We start from the raw sequence: 12,102 nt of genomic DNA on the forward strand, positions 1-12,102 counted from the left end.
TAGCACCTGCATGTCTGGTACGCACTGTTAACCCCTGGTTTGTGTTTGCGTGTTTGTTTGACTGTGATTTCCCTTTTAGATCATTTAGGATTCCTTGGAAGCTCCACCAGAACGTAGGCAGGACAACAGACATGAAGCCCTCACGTCAGCTCTGCCGTGTGAGGGGCTCTAGGACGGTGGAGGGGAGTCACCGTGGAAGACGAGGTCTGTGGGTTACCCAGGCAGTTTCTCTCATCTTTCTCTGCCCCTCCAGCTCCTCTAAACACTGGGAGAGGAGAGGGCCGAGGTTCTGTTTGTGTCCTTCTGTTAGTTTATTTGTAAACTGCAGGTCAAAAAGTAATATTATGTATAAAATCCAGACTGGACAATTGCTCGTTTCATGCAGAGAGCGCTTTAAGGGAAATCAGCTGACTTCCTGACTGGCTGAACGAAGTGTGAGTTTTAGTTTCTATCCTGTTAGGAAATGACATGTGAATAGAATACTTGTGTAAGCAGGCTTTTATTTTGTCAATGGCTGGAAACTTGTAAGAAAGAGAAGAGAGGTCTGTTTGTTTTAGATTCATTTCTGTGAAACACAGGCAGAAGTGGGAGTTTCTGAGTCCTTTGGTGGTCTCCGTTCTGAAATTCGATTTCTTCTGTCCTTCTGCCCAGAGTTGTTGGGTTGCCATAGCAACATGGCTCCTCCCCCACAACTGTGTCAGATTAACTGGATACAGATTTAGCAGCAAGTGAAGCCAAGATCAAACTCCAGATTTAGGGCACTGATCACTTCAAGCGGGAGTTCTGAGGCCGGGGACTGCCCTGCATCTCTCCGCATCCGTCAGGAGGAGTGCTCAGAGCCCCCATCGGCCCCGCTGCAGATGGGAGTGCCCCCGGGAAGGTGGCTGCCTGAGGAGTGTTTGGTGCCGGGTGTGCCTATGTGGAACGCCATGGCTGGGGCTCTGAATGTCAAGCATGAGACTGTCAGCACGGACTATGGAGAAAGGCGTTGAGTAGGCGCTGCAGAAATAAAAGCGCTCTGTCCCCAAGAATGCTTTCTGGGGAGCCTCAGGTATCCTGTGCGCGGCGACAATCACAACAGTTCCTTGGTGGATGGAGCACTTGCTGCGGGCTAAGCACTTTGTCACTGTTTAATCCTCATAATAGCTCTGAGCTAGGGGCTGTTGTTTTAAAGACGAGGGCGCGGAGGCAGGGAGAAGTTAATGAACTCCCCCAAGGCCGTGGGGTTGGTAAGAGGCAGACCGCCACTGGGAGCTTTGCAGTGTGACTCCTGAATTCAGGCTCTTCTCACAACTCTATCTCTGAAGGATCTTATCCTCCTGAGGGCTTGTGAGTGGAGTGTTCAAGAAACCTTAGCTGTAGCAGTTGTTTTTTTTAAACACGAATATTGCAATAGGTTGAACTGTGTCTCCTCAAAAATGCTGAAGTCCTCCCCCCCAGTGGCTGTGGATGTGACCTGTTTTGGAAACAGGGTCTTTGCAGTGTAATCAAGTTAGGATGTGGTCATTTGGGTGGGCCCTAATCCGCTGTGACTGTTGTCCTTATAAGAAGAGGAAAATGCCAAGTGAAGAGACACACAGGGAGAACCATGTGACGACAGAGGCAGAGACTGGAGTGATGCAGCTGCAAGCCAAGGACACCGAGGAGGGACGGCCACCACCGGAAGCTGGGGAGAAGCAAGGGACGATTCTGCCCAGAGTCTCAAAGTGAGTGTGGCCCTGCTGACACCTGGATCTCGGACTTCCAGCCTCCAGCACTGGGAGAGAATAAGTCCTGTTGTATACGCCACCCGGTTTGTGGCGCCACCCTAGGAAGCTAATACAAATATGTTCTCACTGTAGCAGGTTCCACCAGTGCAGAGGCACACAGTGTGGTAGGTGACACTTCCATTCTGCTTCATCTCCCCTTTCCCATCTCACTGCTAACTGCTCATGACAGTTTCTCTCCTTCCTAGGAATATATATTTGCATTAGTTTTTATATAATGGGCCTGTATTAAATGCATTTTGTGCAAAATTGTTTTTGAAAGCTGACGTGTATCTTGGAGATCTCTTAAGTCTTTACCTGTTTTTAATTGTAAAATACATATAGCATAAAATTTACCATCTTAACCAGTTTTAAGTGTACAGTTCCATGGTACTGAGTACGTTTATATTGTTATGCAGCCGTCACCGCCATTCGTCTACAGAACTCTTTTTATCTTATAAAACTGGAACACTAAATCCATTAGACAAACCGCACCCAGCCCTGGGCAACTACCACTCTACTTCCTGTCTCTATGGATTTGAATACTCTAGGGACCTCATATAAGTAGAATCGCATAGTATTTGTCTTTTTGTGACTGGCTTATTTCACTTAACATGTTCTCAGGGTTCATCCATGTTGTAGCAGGTATCCAGATTTCCTTCCTCTATGTATAGACCACATGTTATTTGTCCATTCATCTGTCAGTGGACACTTGGGTTGCTTCCACCTTTTGGCTGTTGTGACTAATGCTGCTATGAACGTGGATATACGGATATCTCTTTGAGATCTTGCTTTCAGTTCTTTTGGGTGTATAGCCAGAAGTGGAATTGCTAGATCATCTGGTATTCTATTTTTAATTTCTTAAGGACTTGCCATACTTCTTCCATAGCAGCTGCATCATTTTACCTTCCTACCAGCAGTCTACAAGTATTCCAACATCTCCACATCCTTGCCAACACTTGTTATTTTTCTTTACAGTAGCCATCTTAATGGATATGAGATGGTATCTCATTGTGGTCTGGATTTGCATTTCCCTAATAGTTAGTGATGTTGAACATCTTTTCATGTGTCTCTTGGCCATTTGTATGTATTCTCTGGAAAATTGTCTGTTCCAGTCCTTGAGGTTGTTTGTTTTTGTGTTGAGTTTTGGTAGTTCTTTATATATTCTGGGATATCAATCCCTTATTGGGTATATATGTATAAGTCTTTAGCTTTGAAACTCTTGGTTCTCTCTCCACCAGCTGAGAATGTATCTGTGCATTCTCATGAACAGGGTGTGAGGAAAACATTGTATTCGCAGCTCAGGCTTCTAGTGAGGGGTGTATCAAGCCCCCGGTGTTTCCCTCTAGCATGTTTCCTGACACAGGAAGCGGCATGTGTTAGTCGGCGTTCTCCAGACAAACAGAACCAATATGCATATTATACTTACTGTAAGGAATTGGTTCACATTATGATGGAGATTGATAAGTCCCAAGATCTGCAGGGTGAGTCGACAAGCTTGAGACCCAAGGGGGCCAATGATTTAGTTCTAGTCCAAGTCCGAAGGCCTGAGGACCAGAAGAGCTGATGTTTCCAAGTCCAAAGGCGGGAAAAAGCTGATGTTCCAGCTTGAAGGCAGTCAGGCAAGAGGAATTCTCCCTTACTCAGGGGAGGGTCTGCCTTTTGTTCTAGTTAGGGCTTCAACTGATTAGATGAGGCTCACCTACATTAGGGAGAGCAGTCTGCTTTACTCAGGCTACCAATTTAAATGTTAATCTCATCCAGAAACATCCTTCCAGAAGCACCCAGAATAATATTTGACCAAATATCGGGCACCCCATGGTCCAGTCAAGTTGACACATAAAATTGACAGTGCTGATAAATCATGTTCTCTTCCTCTGCCTTGCTAATTAGTTTGAAAATGAAGAACATTCTCAGGGTCATCATTTTCCTGTAGGTTTTGTGGTTCAGATCTGTTACTGAGTTCCTTCCTTTGCATTTGAAGATGTGACTAGACAGGGCATCTCTGAAGGGCTCATGCAGGTTGTTCTAGGGAAGATGTTCTCCTTAGCATTGTGCAGCCTCATACAGGGTGTTTTCCCTTTATTGAATCAACAGTACTTTTTTTTTTTTGCTGGGAAAGATTTACCCTGAGCTAACATCTGTTGCCAATCTTCCTTACTTTTTCCTTTTTTTTTCCTTTTTCCTCCCCAAGGCCTTAGTACATAGTTCTATATTCTAGTTGTAAGTTCTTCTGGTTCTTCTATGTGAGCCACTGCCACAGCATGGCTCCTGACAGATGAGTGGTGTGGTTCCGTGCCCAGAAACCAAACTCAAGCCACCAAAACAGAGCGCACCAAACTTTAACCATGAGGCTATCAGGGCTGGCTCTGAATCAACAGTAACTTTTATAGCCCAAATTACTTAAATAATGACTGAAGCTTTGTTGATGCCCATATAGCTTTTCTAAATCATTTCTGTTTTATAAGGCTTGAACCATTTTCTTTTTCTTTCATAACCTCACCACTTCTTGCTCATTATCAGCATTGTCTGACCCTACAGGAGCCCAGGTGAAATCCCATGGGACCTAGGGTTTCTCATTGTGAGTACTGCTTATTAGAACCTCTACTTTGAGTATTGGTGTTGATAGTATAGTAGATTCTTTGAACCAAGATATTAATTTTTCATACCAAGGAACTTACTGTTGATCTAAAGCATTAAAAACTTTTGTGCATTTTAGGCAAAGCAGAGTCTTACTATTTGACTCTCATTGTCTAAGCCCTAGACTCTTGGCCATAATTGTCATTCATTCAGACTTACTGCACATGAGGCAGAGTGCTGAATGTTGGGGCTGTGGCACTGAACCACACTCACGGCCCCTCCTCCATGGATCTGACACTCTAATGGGGTCTGGTGAGCTTGTATACCTGGTATGATAAACACACCCCCCGCCCCACCACAAAGAAAACCAGTAACTTTAGATAGTGACCCTAGTGAAGTCACAAGATAAACACACATTTACAAATAAACCATTTAATAGTAGATATAGAAAGAAAATACAACAGATGATATGATAGAGTGACTTGGCTATACTCTGTTTTTGGAAAAATCTCAACCCAGCAATCCGTTTGTTTGTAATTATTTAGTTCTTTGAATAAGCAGTGTGTGTGTATGATTGTGCATACACAACACAAATCAAAAGGCACAAAAGTGTGCAGTGAAACGAAGTCTCTTCCCACCAGTGCCACAGCCACCGAGTTTCCCTTTCTAGAGTAGCCGCTCTCTCACCTGTGACTTTGTATAGATGTGTACAAACAGGTATTTGCATTCCCTACAAAGGAGAAAACTCCAAGAGGCTAAGCTCTACCCACTGTCTATACTTCTTTCACTTAACAGAATGTCTTGGAGATCAGTTCATATCAGTATATTTATAACGCCGCCTCCTTTTGATGGCTGCATAGTATATCACCATGGGAATGAGTATTGGGAGGCATTATAGTAAAGAGACCAAGAACCTGAAGTCTGAATCCCTACCTTACTACTTATTGGCTCTGCGTCTTGGGTTGATTATCTAAGCTCTCTGTGCCTGAGCTTTCTCCTCTGAGGCAGGGCTTATAATAGTACTTAGCTCATAAGGTACCCAATGCATTTTTCTGCCTCTATGTATGATAATTTATTTAAGGAGTTCCTATTATTGGACATTTAGGTTGTTGCCAGCATTTTGCTATTAGAAGCGACACAGTAATAAATAATCCTGTAACATATATCATTTCACACATGTACAAGTTTATATTTAGCATGAATTCTTAGAAGTAGAGTTGCTGCTCAGATGGCTACGTATGTGCATTTAGGTTTTGATGGATGTTGCCAACTGGCTGTCTGAAGAGGCTGTACCAAGCTGCGGTCCTCACTGCAGCGGGTAAGGGTGGGTGTGGGGAATGGAGGCACGGGTTGCTTTAGGTTGGGTGGTCAGGTTAGGAGCTACCGCAGTGACCCATGGGAGAGAGAGCATGGAGCTTGTGTGCCTGGGGTGGTAGCAGAGACGGAAGAGGTGGAGCCTGCAGGCTTTGCTGATAGATTGAAAACAAAGGGCTGAGGGGCAGGGGTTGGGGGTAGGGAGAAGAGGAGGACAGAGAGAGAGAGAGGACTCAAGGATGATGGTGCCCTCTTGGTTCTAACACTCACTAGAGGTATGCCCTTGGGCAATAATCTCACCTCTCTTTGCTTCACTGTCCTTTATAAAATGAGGAGAATAATTTCATCATTCTCCTATGATGTTTATGAATACATGACAATATATGTAAAATGTTTTAGTTTGGGACATGTTCAGTTTGAGATGCTTATTATATCTCCAGGTCCAATGTTGAATAAGCAGTTCGATCAGGGGCGGGGGTGTAAATTTGGGAATTGTTTGCTTTAAATGCCATCTGTATGGCATGAGACTGCATGAGATCACCAAGGGAGTGAGGGTGGCTAGAGAAGAGGCAAGGACTAAGAACTGAGTCATTGCAGCGTTAAGAGGCAGGGAGAAGTATAGGAACGTGCAAAAAAGATGAATAGGCGCCGTCAGTGCGGGTGGCTGGAAGGCAGGAGAGCCTGGAGCCCTAGCAGCCAGGTACAGAAGGAGCAACAAGGAGGAGAAACGATGAACCGTGTCCAAAGCTGCTGATGCGTCCAGTAAGAAGAGTCTTACCTCCTTTCTCCTGGAGAAGAGATCTAGGGGACAGCACTGCGTGTCAGCTCAGAGGAATAGTGAAAAAGACGCCTAGCAGATGAGAGCTGTCAACAGCATCCTCAGAAGGAAAAGGAAGCATCTTCCTCCAGCAATTCTGGCTTCTCAAGAAGGAGAGAAAGGAGAAGGCGTGGAAGGTAGTTTTGTAAGTGACACAGTGATGTACTTCTTGACCCTTCTTTTGACACTGGTAATGTTTAATTGGTTCTAAACAGCCTTTTAGGATCCCCATCAGATGAAATTTCTTTCCCTTTTGTTTCATGTGCCACTCAGGATCTCTTGAATTCTTGAAATTTTTATTAAGAATTCCTCAGACACCGACAGCTATGCCAGACCACATAGCTTCTCTGCTAACATGTTGCTCTTACCTTTAAGGAAGGTCTCAGACAACAAAACGGGTCAATTATTGCACCAAGACCCAACCTTGCCAAATGGTCACTGTCCATACGTCCTTCCTTCCTGGAAGTGATATGAATCTCCAAAGGCTATTTTTGCTCAAGGAAATTATGGCACAACATATGGAGTCTTCACTCTCCAGAAACAGAAGAAAAGTCTTGTCTTTGCTTAAGCAAGCCACTTGGTTAATGCCACAGGCTTAGAGCGTCTGCAAAATCCTCATGATTCCCGGGGACTGTATCAGAGCTGCAGCACGGAGCAGCTGGTCTTAGGAGCACACTAATCTGACGTTTCCCATGATGCTGTGGGTGGAATTTGCCCCATTTGTCATGCTGAGTTGGCTCTGCTAGTGCCGTACAGTCTCTGTGTGCATTAATATTTTACCTTGAACCCGGGCAATAGAATTCTAGAATATTGGCATTCTAACAGATATTATAACCTTTTAGCATTAAACGTATTCTGTCTTAACCAGAACAGATGTGAAAGAAAAAGAGAAGGCATAATAAATTATCAAAGAGGCTGTTTGTTCAATTCCCTGATTTGAAAGCATTTTCATCTATAAGTCCTGGGTTCAAAAGCAGATTCATCCATCAGTAACAGTTTCCGTTATTATTCTTTGAGCAACAAGAGGTTTCCCCAGGAGACTAAGCCAGTCACTTACTGTGTTGTTTCAGGATAGGTTATACTCTGGGTTAGAAGAGAGTCTCAGAATTAATTTCTATTATCTTGGAAACTATTTATTTTAATTTCTAGCCAGACTAGAAATTCAAAAGTTAGTTTTATTATCTGGATCTAGTGTCTACTGATGTTTTAGGAGAGTGGACCTATGGCAGTTCTATTTTAAATGCTGTTGACAAAACGTTCCTCCCTAAATTCAACAGGGTTGGTTTACCTTTTGTCATTTATTATGTTTTTTAAATTGGACTAAGTTTAGTTTTATTAACCTTAGGGTGCAAAATCCCGTCTGTCCCTCTAGACGCCTGAGCAAGGTTGGCACAGTAGAGGGAGGGGGCTCGCTGACTCCAGCAGGTCACTCGAACCTCGCTGAGCCTTGTTGCTTCCTCTCTGTCATGGGAAGTAACCTGAATCACAGGTGATCGTGAGAATTAAGCAAAATGTCTTATGTGACGTTCTTAGCTCAGTGCCTGATGCCTGGGGGTTTGGAAGAAGGGGTCGCTGTTATTGTTGTTGCTGCTGCTGTGATCTCCTCTGGCCTGCGGTCTTGATGATGTAAGAAAGGAACATGGTGGTGGAGCTTTCGTGCACTGCCTCAGCATCTCTGCTTCTCATGTGCGTGCTGCGCCTGTATCTAAGACAGCTTACCCTCCTCTACCTGCCTCTGTCTCAGCGGAGGCATCACGTTGGAGTAGGGCATGTAGATGTAGGTAGTTAGGTAGGGGTAGCCAGCCTCACCATGGGGACTCCTTCTCACAGCCACCACCAGTTGGGCCACATGAAGCAGTGGCAGCTAAGGTGGCCTGCTGGGGCAGTGTCAGTGGTTGCCTTCACTTCCCTACGGGAGGGCTCTCTTATGCTTGAAATCTCTCTGTGCTTCTGGGCAGAGTCCGCTTCCCCATGTTTGACTCTGGGTTTTTACATTGTTTTTCCTTTGCTTTGGGATTTCAAACAAGCCAGCCCATATCCGCTCTGGATGCTGGTGGAGCCAGCTCCTTACCTACCTTGGGTAGATGTTTTGAATGTCAAGTTGGTGTGGAATAAAACACACAGACACATCCACATGTGCACGTGCACACACATTTGCATGCTACCAGTTACTAGTTCTAACACATCTGCTCATTGGTGAGGATGTAAGAGGTCTAACATTCTGCTATTGACAAACTACTCTCTTTTAAAATGCCAAATCCTTGCAATTCTGCTTATTTTCGATAGGATCTGTTTGACTAAAACGTCTACATGAGTTGGCTAATTAAAGCAAAATATTTGTGTTTGATAAAAAATAACCTTGGTATTTTGTTTTCCGTGCGTCTTCAAATTATCACCTGCAAACCTGTCACCCCAAGCGCGTCAAGGAGAGAGTGGCTTCCTCTGACCTTCCCCCAGAAAACAAAGCGTAGGACCACTGCCTGGCCCCTCTCCTGGGAAATGTTGTCTCCTTCTCTCTCTCCCTTTCTCCTTCCCTGTTTCCCTTTCTCCTTTCGTCTCTCTCTCTCCGCCTCTCTGTGTCTCCTTCTCTCTCTTTTTCCCGTAATGATAGCTGACAGGTTTTGTGCCATGGGATTTCCATGTTTTCCTCTGGTTTTGTAAATTTGTTTTATGACTATAAAGATATGTAGCTAGTCTCTGAAGTCTCATATCTATGTTTGGATGTAAGAGGTCCCACCTGACACAGAATCAATTATTTATTTACTTAGAAGAAGAAAAATGCAGAATGGCAAAGATATTGTCAGGACTTATAGATCTCATTTTGGTTGACTGTCTCTTGGACAAACCTGTTTGTGACTCCCCACTGAGGAAGCCTGTTCCCAGTGGAAGGGGCTCCTTTTCCGAATTTGTACTATGCTGGGTGGTCCTGTAGTTGTGAAGAAGCAGGCAGTTTTGTTGGTAGACTTTCTGGCTTTCGTTAGCAGTCTGGTGATGACAGCCAGTTTTAGCTGTCTCCTCCTGTCATTGCTCACAGGAACGGTGCTGAATACTCAGAGGTGGCACGAGGGTTTGGGGATGGCGGCAGCTTCATCAGTGTGCCCTCACTGCAGCCCTCAGTTGTCGCCGCAGCAGGTCGTGCCTCTGAGAATGAGAGCATTGCTGATTGGCGTGCCTGGTGCACGGGGCAGGCTGTGGGGAAAATGCTGTGGCATGATCTCTGTTGATTTCCCAAAAATTACATTCTCCTGGCTTCCTACTGGCCTTTCTCTTACACGCACACTACGTTTTTCTTCCATTAGAAAGAGTTTCCTTTTGGTCTTTCCCGCTAGGAATCTTGTAGGGTTTTTCTCAGTGTCTCTAACTTCATCCCACTGCTGCTCTCTGGCTTTACCTTTCTCTGCTTCACCCTTTCAATCCTGCTGAATAAAAGCTCAGCTTTGACTTCCTGATGCCTTTATCCTTTCATTCAACAGTCTGTTGAAAAGAAAAGTATGTGCTTGGAGGGAATTGCACTTAATCATGAATTAAACTCTCTGGGTCTTAGTTTGTTTTCTTATCTGTAAAATGGGGATAATATTATTACTTATCTCATGGAGTTATTGTCAGATTGAACAAGATAAAACATATAAAGTGCTCAGAAAAGTGCCAGGTATATGGCCATCAAGCAATAAAGGCATCATCATTGCCATCTCCTTATCACCAACATCTCTGGGAAAACACTGGGCCTGTAGGCAGGGATCACGTGTACTTTTTTTTTTTTGGTGAGGAAGATTTGCCCTGAGCTAACATCTGTTGCCAATCATTCTCTGTTTTGTATGTGGGATGCCTCCATGACATGGCTGATGAGTTGTGTGTAGATCCGTGCCCAGGATCCTAACCCACGAACCTGGGCTGCCAAAGCAGAGAGGGGAGAATTTTAACCACTATGCCCTGGGGCCAGCTCCAACCATGTACACTTTTGATATATGATTATGTGTTAGGGCCTGCAGATCACAACCCACGTCGCCTCTGAAACTCATTTCATTTCAATTTTCCCTTCTATCTTACATTCTGGATTTTCAAGGAATAGTCTTCTTCTTGCCCTTCTTTTCTGTACTGTTCTGCTACACTCATTCATCTACTATATTTATATTTGACAAAGCAGTATTATAAATGTTGTTGCATTTAATCCAGATAATAGCACTGTGAGACGGAGGCACTGTACTCTCCATTTTATACATAGCATTTCAGATCAGAGAGAGTACAGGTTTTGCTTAAGGTAACCAGCCAATAGGAGGCAGACCCAGGACTCAAACCCAAGTCTTCTGACTCCGAGTGCAGTGTAGTTTCTATGTGGAGCCATTTTTTGAGTGAGGAGGACAAATGACCTTTAATTTCCTATCTGAGCTTTTATGAAGAAGTCAATAAATTTTAAGCTCTTGGAAGGTGGATATTAGTTCTAAGTTTCTCTCTAAAATGCATGTATCTAGCTTCTCCCAGCACTGTCACTTGAACTTATTTACCGGGTCTCTTTCCTGACATCTCCCTGAGGGCAGAGGACTAAGGTCATGATAATATGGATGAGGCTTTGTCTAGGCTGGAAAAGTACAGTACAAGAGGACTCCATTCAACAAGGGGCACCAGGTGCACCCGGGGAATTGGAGGTAGGCAGAGATGACGCAAAATGGGCTGGTGTTGCAAACATGCTACCCTCAAGTAGGTCTGGCATTGGCTGTCCCCAGAAGAACCCTTCTTGAGTCCCTCTGGCCCAAATTCAGGCAAATCTTCGCTCTACTACCTGAGTAGAGTGACAGTGGGCGCAGAGTTTATTCATTCACTCGTTCAGCAGACCGCTCACTTAGTACCAGCTGTGTGCTGTGTTAGTCACTGAGGTCACAGGGATTAAAGACCCTGCTCAGTGGCTGGTCCAGCTTCCTGGTTTCTGGCTGCTGGTTGGGAGGTGGGGCAGGAGGGGAAGGGATGGAAAGTCAGATGAAAGAAAAGCGTTCTCAATCGAAGGGGAGCAAGTCTGCTTTAACCAAACCTCCAAATCCTGCATTTCTGAACATGGTACCATAAGCCTGTGAGCATTAATAAACGTTGGGAGATGTGCCACACAGTGTCACTGGCCTTCCAGAACCTCTGAATGATGGAGAACTCTGCAGAGGCCAACATGTGGTTGGAAAGCCCTGGACTGTAAAGAAAAGCAACTCCCTTTTCAAGAAGGTCTCAAGACAGTTTCCTGATTCAGCTGCGTCTTTAGCTCCTCTGACATCTGGAGAGGAAGACAGATGTTCAATAAGAATAAAGCATAAATCAGCAAGAAACTTGGTAAAAGTCATTAAGACAATAGGCAAGAACAGGGGAGTTAGAACCCTGGTCCAAGAACTCCATCCCTTAAAGAAGATGTGGTATATATAAACAGTGGAATGTCATTCAGCCATAAAAAAGGAAACCCTGCCGTTTGTGACAACATGGACGGACCTTGAGGGCATTATGCTAAGTGAAATAAGTCAGACAGAGAAAGACAAATACTGTATGGTCTCACTTATATGTGGAATCTAAAAAAACCCCAAACACATAGATACAGAGAACAGATTGGTAGTTTCCAGATGGAGAGGGGGTGGGAAGAGTGGGTGAAATGGGTCAAAGTGGTCAAAAGGTACA

At 44.5% G+C, this 12,102-nt stretch overlaps 1 protein-coding gene across 6 annotated transcripts in view; it reads left to right on the forward strand.

Annotated features, from left to right (window-relative positions):
• SAMD4A (sterile alpha motif domain containing 4A) overlaps nucleotides 1-12,102 on the forward strand; it is a 202,874-nt gene that overhangs the window by 53,812 nt on the left and 136,960 nt on the right. The window lies entirely within an intron of this gene.

This window comes from Equus asinus, chromosome 7 (genome assembly GCF_041296235.1).
Source record: "Equus asinus isolate D_3611 breed Donkey chromosome 7, EquAss-T2T_v2, whole genome shotgun sequence".
NCBI lineage: Eukaryota > Metazoa > Chordata > Mammalia > Perissodactyla > Equidae > Equus > Equus asinus.